Genomic DNA, 25,946 nt, shown 5'->3' with positions numbered 1-25,946 from the left:
TCCTGATTTATTTTAGTTGTCTATTGCTGTTTTCTTGCATCTCATTGAGCTTCTTTAGGAGGATTATATGAATTCTTTGTTAGGCATTTCATAGTTCCCAATTTCTTTGGGGTCGGTTACTGAAATGTTATTAGTTTCTTTGGGTGGTGTCTTGTTTGCCTGGTTCTTCACAATCTGTGCAACCCTGAATTGGTGTTTGTGCATTTGAAGAAGCAAGTTTCTCTCCTAGTCTTTAAAGAGTAATTTTAGCTGGTACAGTCTTCTTGTCAGGTCCCTTATCTGATGGTACTGCCTCCAGAGTCACAGTCAAGTCATTTGGAGCTAGGTGATGTGGCTCATTGGTGGGGCTGTTCCCAGGGTATCAGTAAGTGTGGATCTGGTCTGGTCCCTGAGTAGATGAGACTGCCTCTAGGACCTTGGTCAGTAGCACTGGCACTGTGACAGGGGTTCTCCAGTGTTGGCAGATAGCAAACCTGTCACCAGCTGTGCAAACAGCTGTGGCTCCTTCTGAGTCTCTGGGAAGGCTCCCAACAGGTCACTGGGCAGGTAAGATTGGCCCCAGATAACAGCTGAGTGGGGCTTTAACCAAGTAATGGGGCAGCTTAAGGGTCCGCAATTGGGACCAAAGATTAAAGGACCACCTCAGAGGCACAGACAGGCATATCTCCCTATGGGCAGACAGGACTATTCCCAGGCTATGGCTGCAAGGAGCTGGAGCCAGGTTATGGGACTGCTTCAAGGTCCACAGTTGGACCAAGGCCAGCAGGTCTACCTCCAAAGGTAGAGACAGCCATGCCTCCCAGCTGGCTCCTAGGTACACAAGAGTACTCTTGGCCCAAAGCTTAGAGGGGCTTGAGGTGAGTTGTGGGGCCATTTCAGTATCTTCAGTTGGACCGATGTCAAAGGGCCTGCTTCAGGGGCATAGATGGGTATGTGTCATACCCAGTCTCTGAGCAGGCCATGGCTAACGTTGCCATGTGTTGTCAACTCATGGCTGAGAGGGGCTGGAACTGAGTCACAGGGCCATTTCAGGATATGAAGGTCTATCTCAGGGCACAATCAGGCATGTCTCCTGCCCCGTCCCCAGGCAGACAGGACTGGATACTGTGAGGGACTGGAGCTGGGTCACAGTCAGACAAGATAACAGGCCTGAGTTCAGCAGGCCTGTTATCTGGGGCATGGTCGGATATGACTTCTGCCAAGTTCTTTAGCAAATGGTGATGGTGCAGCAGGACCAAAGCCAAATGGGTCTATAGCTGAGTCCACAAGGGACAGAACTGTTTCTGGGGACAACGTCTGGGGAATCGGCCACCTGGTAGGGGCGTGACTTCTCAAAATGCCCTCCTCAGTGTTAGACTATCCTGGGGTTTTACAATCTCCTACCTGAAGCTCAAAGCTTTCACAAAGGTGCTTTTGTTTGTGAATGGCTGTCAAATTATTGTTGCTGATGGGGCATATGAGTGTGATACCTTCTATACCGTCATCTTGCTGGTGTCTGCCCATTTTTTAATTGGGTTATTACCTTTTATATTATTGGCTTGTAAGAGTTCCCTATATATTCTGGACATAAGTTCTTTATCACATAAATAGTTTGCAAATATTTTTCCCATTCTTTCTTGATGATATCTTCCACATCCCCCTCCTTCACCTTCATCCTCCATCTTTCACTTTTATTATTGCTGCTGCTGTTGTTATGATTATTATTACTTCATCTATAGTTAGTAAAAAAGTGCTCATTAGAAATACTGATGCAGCGACATTCCCATTCATGTTTTCTTGTAATTTCTAAATGATTCTGATGTAAGCAACACAGGCAGATTACTCCAGAACCTGACAGCTGGAGAAGTACAGAATCTTCAAAGTGACGGCAGAAACAGTGTCAAATGTCAGCCAGAAAGCAGGGTCTTAGGGGGCATTTAATGTGCTGTTGAAAATAACCAGTGAAGCTAACCAATTATACTTAGGGAGGCAGACCAAAATCACAGAAAATCCGAAAATCTCAAATGGATGGGGTCAAATAGGAACAGCACCAAATGGCTCTTCAAATGGTTGTTTTTTGCATTGCTTTACTTTTTATTGTCCCATAAATTAAAAGAAATGCAGAAATGAGAACACATAATTAAAGTGGAATGCTATCCTTTTCAATTACTGAAGTAATTGGATGCGGTGGAGATATTTAAAGCTTTCAGTTTTAACAAAAGACACTTTATATTGGAAAGGGCCCAGCCAGTCCCTGAAACTTTGCTTGCCCTCCAGCAGGAGCAACTCAATTCCTACCATAGTGCCACACAGGAAACAGCCAGATTTCTCTGCTCCTTGACAGACATCATCATCTTCATAACAATAATATGAAAAGGACATTTTGCACATGAAGACTAATATTGTTAAAAAAAACAAACCCTGCAACCCAAAGGACAGATCCCTCAAATAAAACAGATATTACAATTCCCACTCTGCTGCTCACCAGTACCAAGTACTCTTATGAGTAGAACATGGGTGTATCAGGCTTTGCCAACAGAAAACACAAGCATAGAAATGGTTGTTTGCCCAAGCTCATTTTCCTAAAGTGGCACAAAGTTAATTAAATAAACTCTAAGGTAGTAGAAGGGAGAAGGCAATGGCACTCCACTCCAGTACTGTTGCCCAGAAAATCCCATGGATGGAGGAGCCTGGTAGGCTGCAGTCCATGGGGTCGATAAGAGTCAGACACGACTGAGCGACTTCACTTCTACTTTCCACTTTCATGCGTTGGAGAAGGAAATGGCAACCCACTCCAGTGTTCTTGCCTGGAGAATCCCATGGACGGAGAAGCTTGGTGGGGTGCAGTCCATGAGGTCTCACAGAGTTGGACATGATGGAAGCGACTTAGCAGCAGCAGCAGCAAGGTAGTAGAAATGGAGAAGGCAATGGCACCCCACTCCAGTACTCTTGCTGGGAAAATCCCATGGGTGGAGGAGCCTGGTAGGCTGCAGTCCATGGGATCAAGAAGAGTCGGACAGGACTGAGCGACTTCACTTTCACTTTTCACTTTCATGCATTGGAGAAGGAAATGGCAACCCACTCCAGTGTTCTTGCCAGGAGAATCCCTGAGATGGCGGAGCCTGGTGGGCTGCCCTCTATGGGGTCGCACAGAGTCAGACATGACTGAAGGGACTTAGCAGCAGCAGGAGCAGCAGCAAGGTAGTAGAAAAGCTCCAATACTTTGGCCACCTAATGCAAAGTACTGACTCATTAGAAAAGACCCTGATGCTGGGAAAGATTGAAAGCAGGAGAAGGGGATGACAGAGGACAAGATGGTTGGATGGCATCACCGACTCAATGAACATGAATTTGAACAAGCTCTGGGAGTTGGTGATGGACAGGGAAGCCTGGTCTGCTGCAGTCCATGGGGTCGCAAAGAGTCAGACACAACTGAGCGACTGAACTAAATTGAACTGAATGTAGTCAGTTGACATGATAGTTGCTATTATTTAAAAAAAAAGTAGAACTTGACTGAAAATGGAGGGAAGAAAAATAATAGTGATTGAAAATTTACTATGCTGTAATTTGATTGAGATTAAACAAAGTTGTATTCATGCTCAGTCACTTAGTCACATTGGACTCTGAGACTCCATGGACTATAGCCACCAGGCTCCCTGTCCATGGAATTATCAAGGCAAGAATACTGTATTGGGTTAGTCATTTCCTCCTCCAGTGAATCTTCCTTACCCAGGAACTGAACCTGTGTCTCCTATGGTTCCTTCAGTGGCAGGCAGATTCTTTACCACTGAGCCAGCTGGGAAGCTTGAGATGACTCCAAAATCAAATATCTAATCTATGACTGACAAAGTCCTCTTTGGGGAAGATGGTAGGTGTGGGAGCCAACTTGTAAAAATATCTATATTATATGACTAGTCTTTCTTCACAGGTTCAAATTCCATTCTGCTGTTTACTAGCAGCATGACCTTGAGCAAGTTATTGAACTTTTCCAAATGGGAACTTCTGTGAGGATTAAGTGGGTTAATATACGAAAGCAATTTTCTCACTTGCAAAATCAGGTGACTGGCTTTGACTGGTGGTTTTCAAATTATTTCCAGGTTTTCAAAGTCTCTCTAGGCTGCCTCTACTGGAAGGAAAAAAGAATGGATCCCCATTGGCAGCTGCTGTAGGATGGAATGTGGCCAAGCAGCAGCGCTGTTACCCTCTCCCATTCACCCAGAATGGTTTTGTTTTGTCTGCTGTATAGGTTTAGGGTCTATAAAAGATTATTAGAACTTTCTTGGTACCAAGAAGTGTTCTAAGTGCCTTTTAATGCACTAGCTGATTTAATTTTCACCTGCTCTCCATTTGTTTTTAAATGAGAGAATTGAGACACAGAGAAACTAAGGATCTTGCCCACGTTTTTGGAGTCAGTAAATAAAAGATGCAAATTTGAACCTAGGCAGTCTGGCTCCACCATCCACACTCTCACCACTACACCTGTTGTTGTTGTTCTTTAGTTGCTAAGTTGTGTCCAACTCTTTGTGACCCCATGGACTGTAGCCTGCCAGGCTCCTCTGTCCATGGGATTCCCCAGGCAAGAATATAGGAGTGGGTTGCCATTTCCTCCTCCAAGGGATCTTCCCGACCCAGGGATCGAACCCATGTCTCCTGCGGCTCCTGCACTGGCAGGCAGGTTCTTTACTGCCGAACCACCTGGGAAGCCCCTGAGCCCTAGGCTATGCTGTCTCAAAAACAGGAGTTTCTGTTGCTTAAAAATAAAAGGTAAAAATTTGAACCCCACTAGACTACAGGAGCTTTAAAGACCTCTTTAGCTGTAAAAAAAAAAAAAAAAATCCATAGCTCAACAATGAGGTAACTAAATTAATTAGCATCAGAATTTACAACACGGGCACAAGGGTCAAAATACAATCAACTAAACAGTCTATACCATGTCTAGGTGCAATTCTGAACATAAAAAAAAAGAACTTCAGAAGAATGAACATTACATACTCCAAATTTTGAATTATTTTGAAGAAATATCCACTTATCTGCAATACTTTCGTATTGACTCCTTTACTAGCAGGAAATACACAAAAAGCTTCTGGTTGAGATGTTCTTTGAGAGGTTGGGGCCTCAGGATGAAGATGTCCTTGTTAACAGTGTCTCATGCTTACTATCCTGAAGCTATCCTAAGTCCAGAGTATATCTATTACCTAATGTAATCTGTGTTTTCTTTGCCCTGACTTGTAACTACTTAACTGACTCCAAGCCTCTAGTTGTACTTTCTGGGTTTTCTAGCTGCTGACATCCCTGCCCTGAACCTCAGAGGACCCTCGATGCTGTTCTGCTCACAGAATGAGGATGTTGCAGAGCCAGGCAGGCATGCCCACACCAAGCCTCATCTTCCCCTCCATCCAGACCTCGCAGGCTCCACCATTCCTCTCCCAAACTGTCTACACAGAGCTGCGGATGGCAAAGAAGGCAGTCAGGTCACAGGCCCAAGGCTCCATTTGTATTGTTCCAGGACCCACTGGGATGAACCTGCTTGCTAGGTTTAGGGAATGCCCTATGCCTGTCTTGTATTCCTGCTACTGCTAAGTCGCGTCGGTCGTGTCCGACTCTGTGCGACCCCACAGACAGCAGCCCAACAGGCTCCTCTGTCCCTGGGATTCTCCAGGCAAGACTACTGGAGTGGGGTGCCATTGCTTCCTAAGCCTGAATTTTGGCTGCCTAGTCCATGTTTACTTCTTGTAGTCCACTTTCTAATTCTCTCACATCAGTGATTCCAGAGGTTTCTGGAAGATTCATTCCTATTCACAATTTAAAATCTATTGGAGTATCTTATCTGTCAGGAAGCTTTTCCTGACCTCTTCAAAATGTGTTAGGTACCCCTTCTCACTGAGTCGTATGCACTGTATAACTATTTATATCATCGGTACTATAAAAAACTATTACTGTGTTTCCCTAGTAGATTAAGCTCATTAAAGAGAGGAATGATATCTTTCACCCTCATACCTAGTACACAATAAATACTCAATAAAGTTTGCTGAACTGAACTCAGGTTTCTTTTGTACTATTTCTGTACTTTTCCACAGTACACTGACCTTCCCTTCTTTTAATCTAAGGCAGGGTTTCTCAACCTCGTCACTATTTCTATGAATAATTTTATGTATTTATTTTTGTCCATGCAGGGTCTTCATTGCTGCATGGGCTTTCCTCTAGCTGGTGTGAGTGGGAGCTCCTCTCTAGTTGTGGGTGTGTGGGCTTCTCACTGTAGTGGCTTCTCTCGTTGCAGAGCACGGGTTCTAGGGCACACGGGCTTCAAAGTTTGTAGCACATGGGCTCAATAGTTGTGGCCTAGGTGCTCTGTGGCATGTGGGATCTTCCTGGATCAGGCATGTGGGATCTTCCCAGATCAGGGATTGAGCCCAAGTTTCCTGCATTGGCATGCAGATTCTTTATCACTGAGCCACCAGGGAAGCCCAATCTCATCACTATTGCCTGAATAATTCTTTGTTGGGGGAGGGAGTTGCCCTGTACCTTGTATGTTTAGCGGCATCCTTGGCCTCTGTGCACCAGATGCTAAGTAGCATCTAACCTCCAAGTTGTGACAATCAAATACATCTCCATGAATATCCAAATGTTCTATGGAGGGAAAAGTCATCCCCAGTTGAGAACCACTGCCCTAATGCGACAAATTGTTGTCCTTTCTTTGCACTGATCATTCCTGCTTTTTCTTCCACCTATCAGCTGAAATGTCACTTGCTTAGGGAAGCTTTCCTTGCTCACCAAATGAGTTTAAGGCCCCTGATATACAGTGTGCATCTATATACTGGATTACCAGTGAAGTCCTCCTTGATATATTTTTATACCATTTGGTAATCATCCTTCAGCATACTGGTTACAATTTTAACTTTATAGCTATTTTTATAGCTATCTCAATTATTAATCCCATAAAACAAAGACTGGGAGTGTGTATTTCATTGCTAAATACCTAAAGCTTTGCATAGTAACTAGCATATAGTAGGTGCTCAAGAAATAATTCTTAAATGAATAAATTCTAGTTATTGAAAAGATAACTGCCCAGATAAGATAACAGATAAGATAACTCTTATCTGTTTATATTTCTATCATAGCACTCACCAAGTTTCTACAGTAGGTCTCTATTTACACTGTGACCCTTCTTCAAGATAAGGGAAGGAGATATCATCTTATCTGCTTCCTCAGTATGTTTCACAACAGCTGGCACATGACACATATTCCTTAATACACACATATGTGCTATTCACCCCTTTACTGAATTTACTAAGGAAGTAAAATTACTTATTGGACTTTCGATCAGCAATAAACTAAAAATGATTTTAGGCTTAATCGTCAGTTAACAAAACAAATGTGATTAAGTTGACACTCCTACTCCAATGCAAATATTATCTCTCATTTGAAAGATACATTTAAGTCTGTACCAACATATCATAAAGTGAAAAAACTCAAGAAGTGCAGTCAGTTAAAAAATAATCTATCTATAAATTGCCAACTAATTTGGCTGATTTTTTCCCAATGGCTGAATGTTTCAACATTAAGCAGAGAAAGCTTGAAACTAGCAACATAAAGGACAGAGAGGAAAACAGCCTATATAAGTTTCTGCCATTAAGTCAGGATGAAATATTTTTGTTTCTTTATTCCAGGTTTTTCGTGTCCTAAACTGAGCCCAATTTTAAGTTTTCAATTTGACAGGGAAGATATCAGAGACTAGAAAGCAGACATGTGGATGAAGGGAGGGTAACATTTTTTTGCACAGTTCTTAGCATGACTCTTAAAAGGGAAGTTTGAAGGCAAAATATGTGAGACAGGAATAAAGCGGCAAATTAAATTATTGTGTTTAAGGCAAGTGTAATATGCATGCCATGCTGAACAGATACAAAATGCATCTTTTTGTGTGTTTACTGTGATAAAAAGCACGTTTACTGCTACCATAAAAGCATGTTTACTGTGATCTACAAGCACTTGTAAGACTTTGGGTAAATGTGCTATGTGAGTGGTTGTAGCCAGCCAGGCACTTCTGTCCACAGGATTTTTCAGACAAGAATACTGGAGTTGGTTGCCATTTCCTCCTCCAGGGGATCTTCCCAATCCAAGATGTGCAAGAACCCACATCTCTTGCATCTTTTATCATTTGTAATAATAAAAATCTTCTCAAATTGTAAATATCAATGTTTGCAAAAATGAAAAAAAAAAAAAAAGCCTAAGCCACACAACTGCAATCTACATAAACAAAGTATATATAAATAATCATGATCCTACCTGCCATTTATTGACTGTTTACAAAAGACTAGTCACACTATATGCATAAATTATAAGGCACCCAGATTCTGTGAGGTTATTATTACCTCAGTTTCACAAAGAGAAAACAGAGGATCAAGGAATTTGGAGCATTTGTACCAGGCTTTGCAGATACCAAGTGGCAGGGCTGGGACTTGATATCAGATTTGCCTTTTATTAATTTAATGGAAGAAGAGATTGAGAAAGCCTTTGGCATAAAGGTATAAAGATAAAGGAGAAAACTAGTGAGAAGGAACATGAAGTTTGTATTTAACAAGAACTGGGATTGCCTGACAAGGACTTCATTATATGTAAACTTGAACAGTTACATAGTGAAAATAGTTAATCAACATAGGATTGTCTGATCACATTTCATCTGAAAAAAAAAAAATATATATATAGAAGGAAATGTGCATAAAATGTAAAGGACTATTCTTTGTTTTGAAAATCAGGGCTCTTATTAATAATTCAAATCTCTGGCCTCCTCCTATCTACCATACCATATTTAGAAACCAGGATTTACTTCTTATGAATGGTTTTTGTAATTACTTTCTTTCATGCCCCACATATAGCACCAAAAATTCTCTTTATAATTGCAGTGCAATGTTTTTCCTAGTTCTATTGCATCTAGCCTCTGTACATGTTGCAGAATGAAAAACAAAAGCAGTTATCATGCCCCAAACTTACTTAAACTAGGAAAGATTGACCATAAATTATTATTGTGCCCTTTATCGATTTAAATCTTAAGCTTCTATAATGGCTATCAAAGTCAATGAAAATAGAAGTTGTCCTTAAGCAAAAAAACTCTTGAACATTAGGACATAATAATGATTTCATTAAGTGACAGCTTTTGAAAAGTTTTTTGAAGTATCTCAATGTGAATGATAATCGAGAATGTCACAAGATGTATATCTTACGTCTCTGAAGAGATAAGAGATGAATTTAAGCCAAACTAAAACAACGTATCTGTGTCAGAAACAGACTATAATCAGGCATTCTTTTAAAAATAGATTTCGTTTTTAAAAAAATAGTCATTATACAACGGATTATTAAAGACTGCCAAAAAAAATTCAGGGGGCTCTTCCTCACCTCTGCAACTGTCATTATCCCCTTAGGGCTACTGTCAGCACTGCTGACCTAGAATGAGGCTTCTTGGGCTCCTTAGCAGGGGAACTAAGGCAAATTTTTTATTTTATTTTATTTTTAAACTTTACATAATTGTATTAGTTTTGCCAAATATCAAAATTTTAAAAGTAGAACTCTGACATCCAAAAATCAGCACGATCCAAATGAGCCTTGGCTCCATCATTGATTCTGTCACCGTGTGATGCTGTAAACATACAATGTTGTCATTACTCAGAACACTTCTAGAATTCCTCAGTGATTAGTATCTTTAGTGTCTGTTTATGAGCAACTGAAAAAATCAGCTTTACTATTCTGGAGTTTTTGATCACAGGTCATACTATATATTTTGAACACCTATATTCAATAAACTTGACTCCAAATAGCATTTGCCTGTTCCCCCTAAATCAACTCTGTCTTCAAAGAAAACAAATGCCACCAGTGAGTACATTTCATGATAATTCCCAAGGTCTAAAAGCAGTAGTCAGAAAGAAACCCTAAGAAAATTGTTAGCAGTTAAGGCACTAGAGTTAGTGTATAGCCTGAGATGATTATTCTAAGAGAATCATACTCATTTGCATGCAGATATTCTTGCAAGATGATATACTGCACACACATATCCACCCATTTGTATTCCCAGAGCAAATCTCAAGAAAAGCGTTACATATAAGGAAAACTTGTGCTTTCAGTGGTATGTGCCTGAAGGGTTGGGGACGTTCCAGAGTAGGGGCAAAGTGAAAGTCACTCAGTCGTGTCTGACTCTTTTCAACCCTTAGCTTATACTCTATTGTCAGGTCTTCTGGGTTTTTAATTGTATTTTTCTACTTTAAACCATTTTATGTGTCTCTTTGTCTCTATTATAAAATTGTGTGTTGTAAAGACTCTTATGTGGTATATGAGAAAAGAGGAATAGAGTTAAATTAGCAAATAATGTAAGCACTGTGGCAGCTGTTATATTGAGTGAAGTGAGAATGCCCTGGCAAAGGAAAAAAAGATCAGAAATCTGTTCAATGTTATCAAGTTTTTATTGATCAATCTGTGCCCAATTAAAAAATAAACAACCAAAAAATACCCTTATCTAAAAGCAAACTTCAGGATGAGAATTAAGGAATATCTGATGTCTCTGAGGACAAGGGTCTGTGAAGTGGAGTATTGATAACACTTGCAATTTGAAGGTTTCCTCCAGAGGGGACTTCATGGTCTCATTAAAAAAAATAAGTCACAAAATGGTGTGATTTTAGTTTGGACTATATTTTCTATTGTTCATTCCAATCTATTTGAAGGCAGCAAAGCAAACACTTTAAAGAAGTACATATCCAAAAAGTATCATAAACAGACAATTGAGACAAATGAAAAAGTGGGGAATCTTGACAGTATTTAAGACAGACAAGGGGATAATTTCCTTAATGTTTGAGAGCACTTACAAATCAATAATAAAAAGACCAATTAGCCCAATAAAATGTGAACATAGCATACAGAAAATTCACAAGAAAAAATACATATAACAAAATATAAGATGTTCAACTTTCTTCATAATTACAAACTGAAATGAGAAAAAGGTTTTGTTTTTTTTTTTACTTGTCATATTGGCAAAGATTAACAAGTTTGATAATATCTAGCGTTAACTTAGGAGAAATAAGTGCTCTGAAGTCCTGTCATTGGGAGTCTAAATTGGTTCAACTATTGTATAGGACAAGGAAGTAATCAATACTTACAAAAATCTCAAATGCACATTCCCTTTATCTAGACAATTTCATGTCTAAGAATTTATCCTACAGATATATTTTTGTACTGTTTTGTGAACAGATATGATATAATGTCTATGTGGCATTTTTGCAAAACTGGAAAGAACTAAGAATTCCACAGGAGGGATATATTTAAAAAGATTCTGATGTATCCACATAACGGAGAAAGAATGTGAAAGCTGTACATGCACTGACACAGAAAGTTTTAAAACATGCTTGAGTGAAAAATGAAGGGATAAAATAAGACATTAACAGTGGTTATGATAGGAATTGAGTCTGGAGGTGAGTCCCTTGATTTTCCATGAATCAGAATTGAACTCTCCTTTATGGCTGAATAATATCCCATGGTCTTCTTCAGCACCAAAATTCAAAAGCATCAGTTCTTCAGCACTCAGTCTTCCTTATGGTCCAACTTTAACATCCATACTTGACTACTGGAAAAACCATAGCTTTGACTAGACAGACCTTTGTTGGCAGTGATGTCTCTGCTTTTTAATATACTGTCTAGGTTTGTCATAGCTTTTCTTCCAAGGAACAAGTGTCTTTTTATTTCAGGGCTGCAGTCACCATCCACAGTGATTTTGGAACCAAAGAAAATAAAATCTGTCCCTATTTCCACTTTTTCCCCATCTGTTTGCCATGAAGTGATGATGGGACTAGATGCAATGATCTAGTTTTTTGAATGTTGAGTTTTAAACCAGCTTTTTCACTCTCCTCTTTCACCTTCGTCAAGAGGCTTTTTAGTTCCTCTTCACTTTCTGTCATTAGAGTGGTATCATCTGCATATCTGAGGTTGCTGATACATCTCCTGGCAATCTTGATTCAACTTGTGCTTCAACCAGCCTGGCATCTCACATGATGTTCTCTGCTTATAATTTAAATAAGCAGAGTGACAATACACAGCCTTGTCATACTCCTTTCCCAATTTTGAACCAGTCCATTGTTCCATATCTGGTTCTAAGTGTTGTTTCTTGGTCTGCATACAGGTTTCTCAGGAGACAGGTAAAGTGGTCTGGTATTCCCACATCTGTAAGAATTTTCCATAATTTGTTGTGTACCATGGTATGTATATATCACATTTTGTTTATCTATTGAGCACTTGATGGACATCCGTGTTGTTTCTACTTTTTAACTATCAAGAATAGTGCTATTAGCACTAATGTACATGTGTATGAATTATTTTTAAATAAAAACTAGTTCAAATACTAAAAATTAATATAGCCAGCAGAACTATAGTCACTCAGAGGAAACCTCCATAAGACAGTGGAAAAGTAGACAGGGTGGGTTTTCTATGGAGAGTTATTGTACCATCAGTTACTTATAGAATAGAAAATTTGAGGAAGTCTTCAATAGGAAACAGATTTAAACACATGGTTTTCCTTTTATGAAGGCATATGGGTCAGTTTGCTAGAAATAAAAATATCTACTTTCATATATTATATTCATGACAATGTTGAATTATAACAAAGCTTCAGAGCTAAAGTTTCACCTTCCCAATTTACATTCAAGTTCCTAAAAGATAATCTACAATTTGAAGAAGCAGAGCCTGAAGAGTGCAAAACTATCTTGCTATACAGACTTAGGATGGTTAATTTTATGTGTAAACTTGGCTAGGCCATAGTACTCACTTATTGGTCAAACACCAGTCTAGATGTTGTTGTGGAAGTATATTTTGTGGATGTGGTTAACATCTAAACCAGTAGACTTTGAGTAAAGCAGATTATCTTCCATAATATAAATGTCTCATCCAACCAGTTGAAGACCTAAGAGAAACGACTGTTGTACTGTGAGGAATAAGGAATTTTGCTCACAGCCTCGCTGCAACACCCTGGGTCTCCAGCCGGCCAGTCTAACCTGCAGATTTTGCCAGCTCCCACAATTATGTGAGCCAATTCTTAAACTCCTTCTCCCTCACTCGTGTAGTTGCTTTCTCTCTCTCTCTCTCACTTCATGTTGGGTTGGCCAAATAGTTCAGTCAGGTTTCTCATAATATCTTACAGAAAAGTCCTAATGAACATTTTGGCCAATGCACTATATATATATATATATGTATATATATATATATAAAACATATATTTATATCATAGATCAATCAATCCATCCTATTGGTCTTCTACTTTGAAGAACTATGACTAATGTTAGACCCAGTGAATGTTTATGTTGGAAAGTATTTTAAATATCATTTAAATTGAATCCTATTTTTTTATGGTTGAGAAAATTTAGGACCAAAGAGTTTAAGTGGCATGTCCTAAAATCAAAGAACAGTAAGCTAAGGCCTTCCTAGGATGATAATTTATTTCAAGAAAATTTTTGAAGTACATGAGAATAAGGTCACAGAAGGTGTCCCCATACCTGTGTGCTTAGGAAAAGTGAGAGGGAAAGTAGAATTATCAAATTATCATTTAAACATATACAATGTTTGGAAAAACATGCCGTTTCCCCAAACTACTCTATAATATGATTATATGGTTCCTGGAGGCTAGTTATAATTGAATTATAGGGTGTCTTGTTCACATTCTAGCTGGTGAAAAAAAAAATTGCTCAGCTCTGCTTTGCGGTTCTCTAAACACTGGCTAGAATACTCATGAGGCAGCTTATAATTCAATTATAACTCCCCTCTGGGAACCATATAATTATATATAAAAGACCTAAGCCATCATATGTTCTCCATTTATTTTTTGCTATGAAAGGATTTGTCTAAAGTCTGATATTAAATTTGAATAGGTCTGAGTCAATTTGCACCTCAAGATTTACCCAGATACTAAGATAATAAACTGTATTCACCTAGCTGAAAGAGACTACAAGTTGATCTGTTTACTCAAACAAAAAACACATAATATTCTTATCTGTCTTTGAAGATTATATATACAAACACACATCCCATACAGATACACACTCACATTTTTAATTGAACTTGTAATGAAATAGTATAGTAAACTGCTAGCATAATTACTATGACTCAGACCTGAATAAAAGATTTTAGCACACTGCATCATTAGTTAATGGCTCAAAAGAGTATATAATTTGCAGAAATAAGGCCGGGATGGGGGCGTGCTGATATTGATCTTAATTCAAGGAAACTCTCTGCCTCTCTGACTCATTCATTTATTCACTTAGCAGACAGTCACTGAGCACTGCTCTATGCCAAATATTGTGTTTCCCTTCAGTACTCAGAGCTCACTTGAGAATGCGTTTGAGCTCCTGAATGTGCACATGCACACATACCTCTTCTAGAACACAACCCATTATATTTTTTTAAACAATGAGTTCCAAAGTTTGTCACTTATATAATTCCACAAGGATTTCACATACACCCCATATTTAACATTGTGCTTGGCTATAGTATGCGGGAAACATAAACCATATTCTCTAGAATTTTATAATTTAGCTGAAGATCTAAGGATAGCTTACAAGTGGAGAAAACCTAGAGGTTGGCAACGAGAAGCTGTAGGGTAGTTACATGTGTAGAAGAGGAGATGAGGCATGCCAAAACTAATTCTGTACACCCCACAAGTTCGCCTATAAGATATTCTGAGACTGCATCATAATTCCTTTGACAATTCAGCCTTTCAGTGTCTGTCTGACCTGTGTTCTCAAGCAGTAAAGGTTTAGATCCCAGGCTATGGAATCCGAATGTTGGGCTTTCAGCTCTGAGACGTACTAACTATAGGATCTGGGGAAAGGTACTCAACCTCTCTATGCCATCATATTGCTCATATGTGAAATGCAGATGATAGAATTTATCTCAAAGGGTTGTAGAAATTAAGAATTAATCCAGGAATATGTTATGAGGGGCTTCCCAGTTGGCACTAGTGGTTAAGAATTCTCCTGCCAATGCAGGAGATGTAAGCAATACGGGTTCAATTCTTGGGTCAGGAAGATCCCTTGGAGTAGCAAATAGCAACGCACTCCAGTATTCTTGCCTAGGAAATCCCATGAACAGAGGAGCCTGGCAGGCTACAGTCCATGGGGTTGCAACAAGTCAGACATGACTGAGCAACTGAGTGCACATACACATACACACACATATGTTATGAACTGAAAGTTCACACCCTCACAAAACTCATGTTGCAATCTTGATCCCAATGGGACCATGTTAGGAGGTGAGGTCTTTGGGAGGAGATTAGGTCATTTGGGTGGAATCCTCATAAATGGGATTAGTACCCTTATAAAAGAAACCCCAGAGACCTCTCTTGTCCTTTTCACCCTGTGAGGACACAGCAAGAAGTGGGCTCTCACCAGGACCTGAGTAAGCTGGCACCTTGATATTGGACTTCCCAGCCTCCAGACCTGTGAGAAATACATTCCTGCTGCTTATAAGCCATCTGTCTATGGTACTTTGTTATAGCAGTCTGAATGAACTAAGAAGAGTTCTTGGCACCTGGTAAGTGCTTAATACCTGTCAGCTCCTATAATACTTTTGTTGTTGTCATTGTCATATTCATAACCTTCATCATCATCATCTTAGTACTACTGACAGGAGGTAAAAGGGGAATTTCCTTCAGATTAAGATATGGCTGCTACTGCTACTGCTAAGTCACTTCAGTCATGTCTGACTCTGTGCAATCCCAGACGGCAGCCCACCAGGCTCCTCTGTCCCTGGGATTCTCCAGGCAAGAACACTGGAGTGGGTTGCCATTTCCTTCTCCAATGCATGAAAGTGAAAACTGAAAATGAAGTTGCTCAGTCGTGTCCGACTCATCGTGACCCCATGGACTGAAGCTTCCCAGGCTCCTCCGTCCATGGGATTTTCCAGGCAAGAGTACTGGAGTGGGGTGCCATTGCCTTCTCCGAAGATATGGCTACCATTGGGGAATTTTTCACAAAGTCAGAATTATTTAAAGGTGATGCTAAAATATGAAAATAATAGCATATAGTAAAGAACAGGGTGTGACTAGCTTAAGCTAATATAACTTAGGAAAGACATGGAGGCCAAAAAATTCAGGGGTGGAGGGTTTTTAAGGTCTCTCCAGGGCATGATAAAAAAAAAAAATGAGTGAATATGAACATGATGATAGTTGTCAAACCAATCCTGGAATCAATAAGTAGATAACCCCTATTTTGTATCTGTCTTTTCTGTCAAAGAGATTTATTTTTGAACTAAAAAGAATAACAGAATCATTAATAAGAATAAACTGAAGCCCAGGATTCATGAGAAAGAAGTATTATTAATAAAAACAGTTAGAAGAACTGTACAAAAAAGATCTTCATGACTCACATAATCACTATGGTGTGACCACTGACCTAGAGCCAGACATCCTGGAATGTGAAGTCAAGTGGGCCTTAGAAAGCATCACTACGAACAAAGCTAGTGGAGGTGATGGAATTCCAGTTGAGCTATTCCAAATCCTGAAAGATGATGCTGTGAAAGTGCTGCATTCAATATGCCAGCAAATTTGGAAAACTCAGCAGTGGCCACAGGACTGGAAAAGGTCAGTTTTCATTCCAATCCCAAAGAAAGGCAATGCCAAAGAATGCTCAAACTACCGCACAATTGCACTCATCTCACAGGCTAGTAAAGTAATGCTCAAAATTCTCCAAGCCAGGCTTCAGCAGTATGTGAACCATGAACTTCCTGATGTTCAAGCTGGTTTTGGAAAAGGCAGAGGAACCAGAGATCAAATTGCCAACATCCGCTGGATCATGGAAAAAGCAGGAGAGTTCCAGAAAAATGTCTATTTCTGCTTTATTGACTATGCCAAAGCCTTTGACTGTGTGGATCACAATAAACTGTGGAAAATTCTTCAAGAGATGGGAATACCAAACCACCTGACCTGCCTCTTGAGAAATTTGTATGCAGGTCAGGAAGCAACAGTTAGAACTGGACATGGAACAACAGACTGTTTCCAAATAGGAAAAGGAGTTCATCAAGGCTGTATATTGTCACCCGGTTTATTTAACTTATATGCAGAGTACATCATGAGAAATGCTGGACTGGAAGAAACACAAGCTGGAATCAAGATTGCCGGGAGAAATATCAATAACCTCAGATATGCAGATGACACCACCCTTATGGCAGAAAGTGAAGAGGAACTCAAAAGCCTCTTGATGAAAGTGAAAGTGGAGAGTGAAAATGTTGGCTTAAAGCTCAACATTCAGAAAACGAAGATCATGGCATCCGGTCCCACCACTTCATGGGAAATAGATGGGGAAACAGTGGAAACAGTGTCAGACCTTATTTTTCTGGGCTCCAAAATCATTGCAGATGGTGACTGCAGCCATGAAATTAAAAGACGCTTACTCCTTGGAAGGAAAGTTATGACCAACCTAGATAGCATATTCAAAAACAGAGACATTACTTCGCCAACAAAGGTTCGTCTAGTCAAGGCTATGGTTTTTCCTGTGGTCATGTATGGATGTGAGAGTTGGACTGTGAAGAAGGCTGAGTGCCGAAGAATTGATGCTTTTGAACTGTGGTGTTGGAGAAGACTCTTGAGAGTCCCTTGGACTGCAAGGAGATCCAACCAGTCCATTCTGAAGGAGATAAGCCCTGGGATTTCTTTGGAAGGAATGATGCTAAAGCTGAAACTCCAGTACTTTGGCCACCTCATGCTAAGAGTTGACTCACTGGAAAAGACTCTGATGCTGGTAGGGATTGGGGGCAGGAGGAGCAGGGGACGACAGAGGATGAGATGGCTGGATGACATCACTGACTCGATGGACGTGAGTCTCAGTGAACTCCGGGAGTTGGTGATGGACAGGGAGGCCTGGCGTGCTGCGATTCATGGGGTCGCAAGGAGTTGGACACGACTGAGCGACTGATCTGATCTGATCTGAATGTTTCTTGGCTCTCACAAAAGATTTCTGAGATTACTGACTTAGTTCTGAGGCTAGGATGCATCCAGTACCAGTAGTCAATGCAGATAAACCCTGAATATGTCTTAACAGACTAATTTCACTTTCCTTTTGAGCAGGCTGACTAATTGACAGAACAGGGAAATAGACAGATGCAAGTGTTTCATATTCAGCAAAGCATTTTGCAAAGTCTTTCATGATGTACCATTGGCTGAGTTTAAACAACACATGAGACAAACGATGGTGCCAATTAAGTTAATGCTTAATGAATGAACAACCATATCAAAGTTTAATTTGGTTAATTTGTGTCTAGCAATCCCCTCACCTGCATCCCATTTAACAATTTTTTAACCCATGCCATGGGTGAGGAAGTAGTTTTTTGATGACACAGAGTTATTCAGAATAGCTAACATGTTGAATAACACAATTGTGATCCCCCCCCAAATTCATGACAGGATGGAACTATGAGCCAAATATAACATGTTATAATTTCATAGACAGATATATAAAATCTTGCATTTGCATTAAAAATTGTCTATACTACATAAGTACATCGTGGGAGAAATTGGCTTTAAAACAGTGCTGTGTATAGAGACTAGATTCTAGTTGACTATAAGCACAATGAGTTGGCAGGATGATGTGGTTGATGTGAGCATAGGCTATGTGAATGGATTCATAGACTCTTAGGACAAGAAATATGATACTCTTGATCTAATTTGGGCTGCCCAAACTAGTCCTTAGAGTATTGTATTCAACTATGGGTTTCCTGTCTTTAAAAACCCATGGACCAAATAGGGCATGTTCAGAAGAGAGTGATGAGGATGGCTGAACAGCATGAAATATGTCATCCCTGCATGTAGTTAATGGCCACTTGTCAAGAAAGCTGTGGACTCAGATAACAGGAGCAGATGACTTACATACCTATAAGGATTTTTCCAAGCCTAAGTCAATGCCTTAAAGATGGCAAACTGGTGGGAAACTGGGAACTAAAGAACATAAGACTGGTACTAAATGAAGGGTATTCCATGGATAAATTTCTGATCAGGCTAGCTTTTCTCTGAAACTCAGAGGGTCTGGGACAACCTTCCCCAGTTCCAACTGGCTTCTAGCCCAGAGCCCCTTCCTCCAATTTGCCAGATTCTGAACCTAGCTATTTACACTAATGAAGAGGAAGAGAAAATCACTGATGATTTTTTTTAATATCCTTCATTATTGTTCTCTTTAAGCTATAATCCCCAAAGAGTTAACTACATAGGGAACATCTTGCAGTGTTGGAAAGATGACTGAACTGTGAGAACACCATGTTACATAAGACTTGCTTTAGTCCATTTTCTCTGGGTCTAAATTTTGTCATCTGAGAAAGGAGGCAGTCAGATTAGCCTCTAAGGTCATTTTTAGACTGAAAATATACTATAATTCTATTACAATTGTGTTAATTTTTAAAGAATACCTTATGATTTTTTCTAAGGAAGTAAAGTATGAAAATAAGCCATTTTTTGAGTCAGTGAATTAAACTGAATGAAATATTTCCATGTTTCGTATTCAATTCAGAGAATGCTACAAACTTTAAGTTCAGTGATTAAACCCGCCTGCCAATGCAGGGGACATAAGAGACTCATGTTTGATCCCTGGGTTGGGAAGATCCCTTGGAGAAGGAAATGGCAACCCACTCCAGTATTCTTGCCTGGAGAATCCCATGGACAGAGGAGCCTGACAGGCTATGGTCCATAGGGTCACAGAGAGTCAGACATGACTGAAGCAACTTAGCAGTTTTATTTCTGGTTCTAATCACTTTAAGTGGTCTCTTGTTTGGTGTTTAGTTGGTTGGTTTAAACTCAGGTCCATTTTTTACAACATTAGTTCAATTTGGTAGAAATTTACACTATCCCTCTTTAAAGAGCTGCCTCTTAGCATAGGAAATATCAGGACAAGCAAAAAAGGAACTTGGAGCCAAAATTCTATGCTTGAGAGAGAAGGTCAGAAGCCCTAAAAGACCACAGAAGAGGAGTGAACCTGCTATTGCTATGAATTTCCTTCCCCAAGTAGGGTTTCTTCAAATTAGAATAGCTCCTTCTAGTTTTTGATTCAACTTACATATTTGAACCTAAATGTGTCATTTACTTAAAGGCAGAAATATCTCACATAAGGAAAAACTAAAAGGCCCAAACATAACCGTATTTATAGATGTAGGATTTAAGGCATAAATGCTTCCTTTTCAGTGGCTTTTGAATGTAATTTTCTCAGAAAGAGAAATGGCAGCCCAGGGAGGGTGGGATGGATTGGGTGATTGGGATTGGCATATATACACCACTATGTAGAAAACAGAAAACTAATGAGAACCTACTGTACAGCACAGGGAGCTGTACCCAGCGCTCTGTGATGACCTAAATGGGAAGGAAATCCAAAAAAGAGAGGGTGTATATGTATATATGTGGCTGAGTCATTGTACTGTACAGTAGAAACTAACACAACATTGTAAGGCAATTTAAAAAAAAAAGAAAAGAAATGACAACTCAGAGACCAATGTTCACTTCTCACCATAACAGCACATTGGTTTACAGAGATACACACCAAATGTTAACAGCTCATTCTTGCCTCAACACCCCCCAAAGAAAGGGTTCATTTTCCTGAGACTACAAGTCAACAAGTCTGGGGGAAAATCCAATCTCATAAAAACATCCAATGACATGAACAATTCCCCAAGCATCTTAGAGCATTTATTCCCAAAATAACATTGCTGTTCAAACAGATTTCAGTTTATCATGTTGGAGCCTTCTGGGTAAGGCACATTTTGCCAGAGACTCTAGGGTAAATAATTTGAAATGCTATTTGTTGACAGGGAAGGGGAAATATATATAGTCTATTTAATGAAAGATTTTCCTATTGCTTCCCTGTATTTTAAAAATCATTCATCTCTGCTCATCACCTCTTGGGTTCCAGTTGATCTATTGTTATCACTTACCTGTGCTTTCAGTAACTCAAGTTCAGTCATCAAAAGGAATTGCTATTCAAAGACTGGTGAGGCAGGCAAACTTCTATCATGTCTAATCTAGGTAGCAGGCCAGAGCTTTCTTAATGCTGCCAAAGTTTGAAATGGATTCTCTAGGTGGTTGTTTCCTGTTTTGGTTTTGTTTTTCACTTCAGAAAGAGATGGCTTTTGTTTTCAGACTTATATCAAAGAAACTGACTTCAGGCTCCCATTCAACCTTTATACTTTTCCTTCTCATCCTGCCTTCCCTTTTTTGAGAGAATAAAAGTTGCCTTTGAAATATCCTTTAATTTTCTATAAGTTCCAGCGAAAAGTTGATTCAGAATTGATATGCAGTGGTAAGGAAGACATATGTCCAAAGGAGAGTAAGAATTAACGTTTTAGTACCACACACTAAAATATGCACTCTGGATTTACATTATTGAGCAATGAAAGACAAACTAATAATAAGCCACTGACCTGGAAATAATCACAATTGCTATGTGATACAGTGAGAATTAGAAGTTGACCTGGGGAAAGCAAGGAAGAATGAAAAGAAATATTGATAACAATGTTTAGAATTTTCACCTAGGATGAATGGTTGCCACAGTGCCTCTCTCTTCGCACTTCAACCCCAATTATTCCTGCTCACTGTTCTGCTCCATGACAGATATGGAAAATATCCAGAAAAAAACTTAATTATTAGAATAAGGGACAACAACAAAAAGATTCTTCAGTCAAGAAAGAGAAAGGTTGAAAAGAAAAGGATATGATGGAATCTAACAAAAGAAGTTACGGATTGAATGAATCACTTTTCCAGAATGAAACTGATAAATGAGGTTTATGACCAATGAAATAAAATACTACTTTATATATCATTTATACATTATTTGTTTCAAATATGTTAAATCTATGGGAAAGGTATATGAACAAGATATTATACAACCTCGAGTTCATGTTTCAGCTGGGTAAATACATAAAACCTAAACATGATAAAAATATTATAAATAATTTAAAAGAGTTATGGGTTATGAGTATAAGGATATATTAGGGGACTTCTCTGGCTATCCACTGGTTAAAACTCTGTGTTTCCAATGCAGGAGGTGTGGGTTCAATATGCAGTCAGAAAACTAACATCACACATACAGCATGGCTGAAAAATAAAATTTAAAAAAAGATGTGGGGACTGCTCTGGTGGTACAGTGAATAAGAATCCACCTGCCAGTGCAGGGGACACAGGCTCTATCCTTGGTCTGGAAAGATCCCATATGATGCAAAGCAACTAAACCCGTGCACCACAACTATTGAGTCCACACTCTAGAGCCGCTGCTCCACAAGAGAAGCTACCGGGCAATGAGAAGCCTATGTGCCACAATGAAGAGTAGCCCTCACTTGCCCCAACTAGAGAAAGTGTAACAAGGGTGGAATGGGCTGCGTCAGCAGTTCTCCAGATGATCTCACTTAGTGGAACACTGTAGAAGGGATTCAAATATTATATGGATACATATATGGGGGTATTATATAAATATATGTATAAGGAGATAGCATAGAATATATATGAGGATATTATATATATCCTCAGTCCTGAATATCCATTGGAAGGACTGATGCTGAAGCTGAAACTCCAATACTTTGGCCACCTGATGCAAAGAACTGACTCACTGGAAAAGACCCTGATGCTGAGAAAGAGTGAAGGCAGGAGGAGAATGGGAAGACAGAAGATGAGATGGTTGGATGGCATCACCAGCTCGATGGACACGAGTTTAAGCAAGCTCCGGGAGTTGGTGATGGACAGGGAAGCCTGGCATGCTGCAGTCCATAGGGTCACAAAGAGTCGGACATGACTGAGTGACTGAACTGACTGACTGACTGATTTTATATATATGTGTGCATATATAATATACACATATATACATATATATTATGGATATATAGAAGGGGAGGTATTGGAATAGATAACTTTTCAGATGCCTTCTAAGTGGGATTCTACTCACCCTTCCACAAGAGAGCTCTTCAAATTGATGGAAGATAGATCTATCTCCTGCACAGTTTGTGGGATCTTATTTCCCCAACCTAGGGATTGAATCCAGGCCATAGCTATGACAGCACTAAGTCCTAACCACTGGACCAGGAGAGAATTCCCTCAACCTTAATATTTTAAATCTCCTTATCCATTTTGCAGAATATGTCTTAAACTTACACAATCTTATATAATCTCAATAAAGCTGGGTAAAAAAACAGTAACTCCACCTTTACCTTTCTGGCTGATCTCTTCCAGATGCCATCATGTAGTCAGCCCACGTTCCTAACAAAATCTGGCACTGAAAGCTGAGTGTACTAATTCCCCCCAGAACCAACCAGATTCCCATGTTACTAATCAGGATTTTATGTACAGTAAAACCTTAATTAACTGAAGCCCAACTAATGAAACATTTTATTTCATGTTCTATACTCAACTTTTATGAGAAAAAGGAAGATGGTGATTGAGTGAGTGGGCATCTTGAATGTATGAATACTTAAAGAAAAACAAACTAATCTCCTAAGAAATGGTCTGGTCCTATTCATCACAAGCTCTTACTTTTTCTGTACAATAAGGACTGATTTCATAATTATGAACTTGAGACCCTGAAAAAATATTCCAAATACTAAAGTAAAACTCAATTATGTTCACTAAGGTAGCAAAATGGACTACAGTTTTACAAAATGTTTTAACCACAAAGACTGAAATAAAAGATAGCTGTACTACTTAATTTTTTAAAAGCCTCAATTAACATCCCTTTCCCTAAGTATCTAGTTAATCAGATACTTAGGGAAATGGATTTTCTATATTACAGAACCATATCCTTCACTACCGCATGTGAAGGGAAAGGGAATATTTCATTTTCACTTCTACACCTACTACTGATGTGACACCCAGGTGTTCAATAAATATTTCTTAAGTGAAGTAAAAATATACAAGTATTACTACTACTACTATTATTAGCCTGCCTCAGCAGCCACATTGTCTTTTTCATCTTCAAAAAATTGCTAGCTCTGTAGTCATATATTGCTGTCATGTCATACAACTAAGGTACATACAATTATAAATAAGGTACATATGGTATTATGTGCATTAATCATATTAGACTATAAGATATTAAAACCAAAAGGGAACCTGAAGGTCATCTAATTTAACCATAAAACTTTACAGAGGTGGAAACTATGGTTCAGAGAACTTAAGTGACTTGTTAAAGGTCATACTGCTTGTTAGTGATATCAGTAGGACTGAAACATTGGCTTTTCTTTCTCTTTTCTTTCCCTATTACAAACTGGCCCTGCATTCTTTAAAGTAAAGGATGAAACAGGTCTACATTTTTTGTGTGCTGAAACAAGAAGTTGCTCAGACTTGTCATTCCATTTTGATACTACAGCACTCAGGCACAAAGAAGGCTGGCTTTTCTCTACTTTATGAGAAGGATGTCTTGTGTATATACTTTGTATCCTTGCTACTCTAAATTCAATCTGATGATGTTTTAAGAGACAATAAAAGACAGAATAATGCATCATAAATTTATCTTTTAGTGGCAGTAATGCAGGAATTGCCATCTCCTATTATATGGCAGTAATTTATAAGAGTACCTGTTGGGCACCAAGACATGAAGAGTTGTTTTGTGTTACACACTAGTATCTTTTCACTTTCTTTTTAAAGAAATTGTAATTCTTGGTAAATTAGTTGCCCACACAGGGACTGTCATGAAGCAAGGTTTGGGGCTGCAGTATCCAAAGTCCGAGGGGCTGTAATGAACAAAATATGTTCAAAGTCTAGGGAAGAAACTGCAAGGCAACACTGGAAAGCATTCCATCTCTAGCAGAAGCTTCCATGCCACGTTGATTTTACATCTCATTTGGTATTGACAATTATGAATGTTACATTTTGTTCATAATGTTAGGTAATGCCTTTTTATGATAAAGGGGGAGGTTTTTGGTCATTTGCCTTATGAACACATTGAGAGATTAGCTCTAGAAAGAAGCCTCAAAAACTATATATAGTCTGGAATGGGATGCTAAAATCTAACCTGGACAATAAAAAAAGAGTTTCTCATGGCAAAGAAGCCTCAATAAGAATTCATGAGATGATAGTCTACAAGAGTGTGAAATATTTCAGAATGTACTCTGTGTATCACTTTGAGGCACAAAACAAGAGGCAGAAAAACCAGTGTGCTGTGTGCTGACAATCCTCTAAACACTCAATAATCTTTGTGTATACAGAGGGAAATTTTAACGGAAAGAAACCTGATAACTTATGAAAATATTAAGAAAAGTCATAATGACCAAAATAATCCCATTTCTTCAGTCTCTGCACTGTAGTATCTATTGTCTTTGCGAAAATGGAACACATTGATGAAGAAGAGATTAAAAGCACTCTAAAACTTAATGGATGATCAACTCAAAAATATCATATACTTACTTTGCTGTTACAGCCAATCATAAAGTGTACCTGAAAAAATAAAAATGCAATTTCAATTTCCTTGATCTTTTATGTTTATATTATTAAAAATAATAGCATAGCTTTTAAATTTATACATCAGAATGGTCATTTGAGGAAAAATTGGCTTTCACAACTGTAATCCTTTATAGGCCCCCTTTTTTTCACTTTTATAATGGTGATTAAAATTCAAGACAGGAGTTACCCACAATGTTTTTCATCTCTGTATCTGTTGATTTTCAACACTGGTTTTTCTGAGTCATTGTAAACAGTCATCATTTTCAAAATAAATCACAGTATGGATAGTGGGCAGGAGGGACCAGTGCCTGCAAGGTTTCTATTCAGTCTACTTCACTTCAAGGTCTACTTAGTGCATTTTTACTTCATTAATCAATGGTCAAATACTTAATAAGTTCCTTCCAAGTCAAAGAACATCACTCACCAGTCCCCGTCATTGCAGAGCTGAGTTATAGCAGATTATTGCCACAAGAGATTACTGAGATGCTTGACAAACTAGCTTATAATGTTTCATTCTTACTCTGTCAGGTAAAATTTAGCTGAATTAGGATTG

At 38.9% G+C, this 25,946-nt stretch overlaps 1 protein-coding gene across 1 annotated transcript in view; it reads right to left on the bottom strand.

Moving 5' to 3' along the window:
• Positions 1–25,946, bottom strand: part of LOC106701423 (teneurin-1-like) — a 349,065-nt gene that overhangs the window by 167,536 nt on the left and 155,583 nt on the right. Inside the window, exon 3 of the mRNA XM_070366166.1 lies at positions 25,358–25,387. The gene's annotated coding sequence lies outside the window, so the exon portion shown is untranslated. The remainder of the gene's footprint in view (positions 1–25,357; positions 25,388–25,946) is intronic.

The sequence above is a fragment of the Bos mutus genome, chromosome X, assembly GCF_027580195.1.
Source record: "Bos mutus isolate GX-2022 chromosome X, NWIPB_WYAK_1.1, whole genome shotgun sequence".
Lineage (NCBI taxonomy): Eukaryota > Metazoa > Chordata > Mammalia > Artiodactyla > Bovidae > Bos > Bos mutus.
Note: the sequence above shows the minus strand (reverse complement) of the source record. Positions and strands in the feature narration are given on the sequence as shown.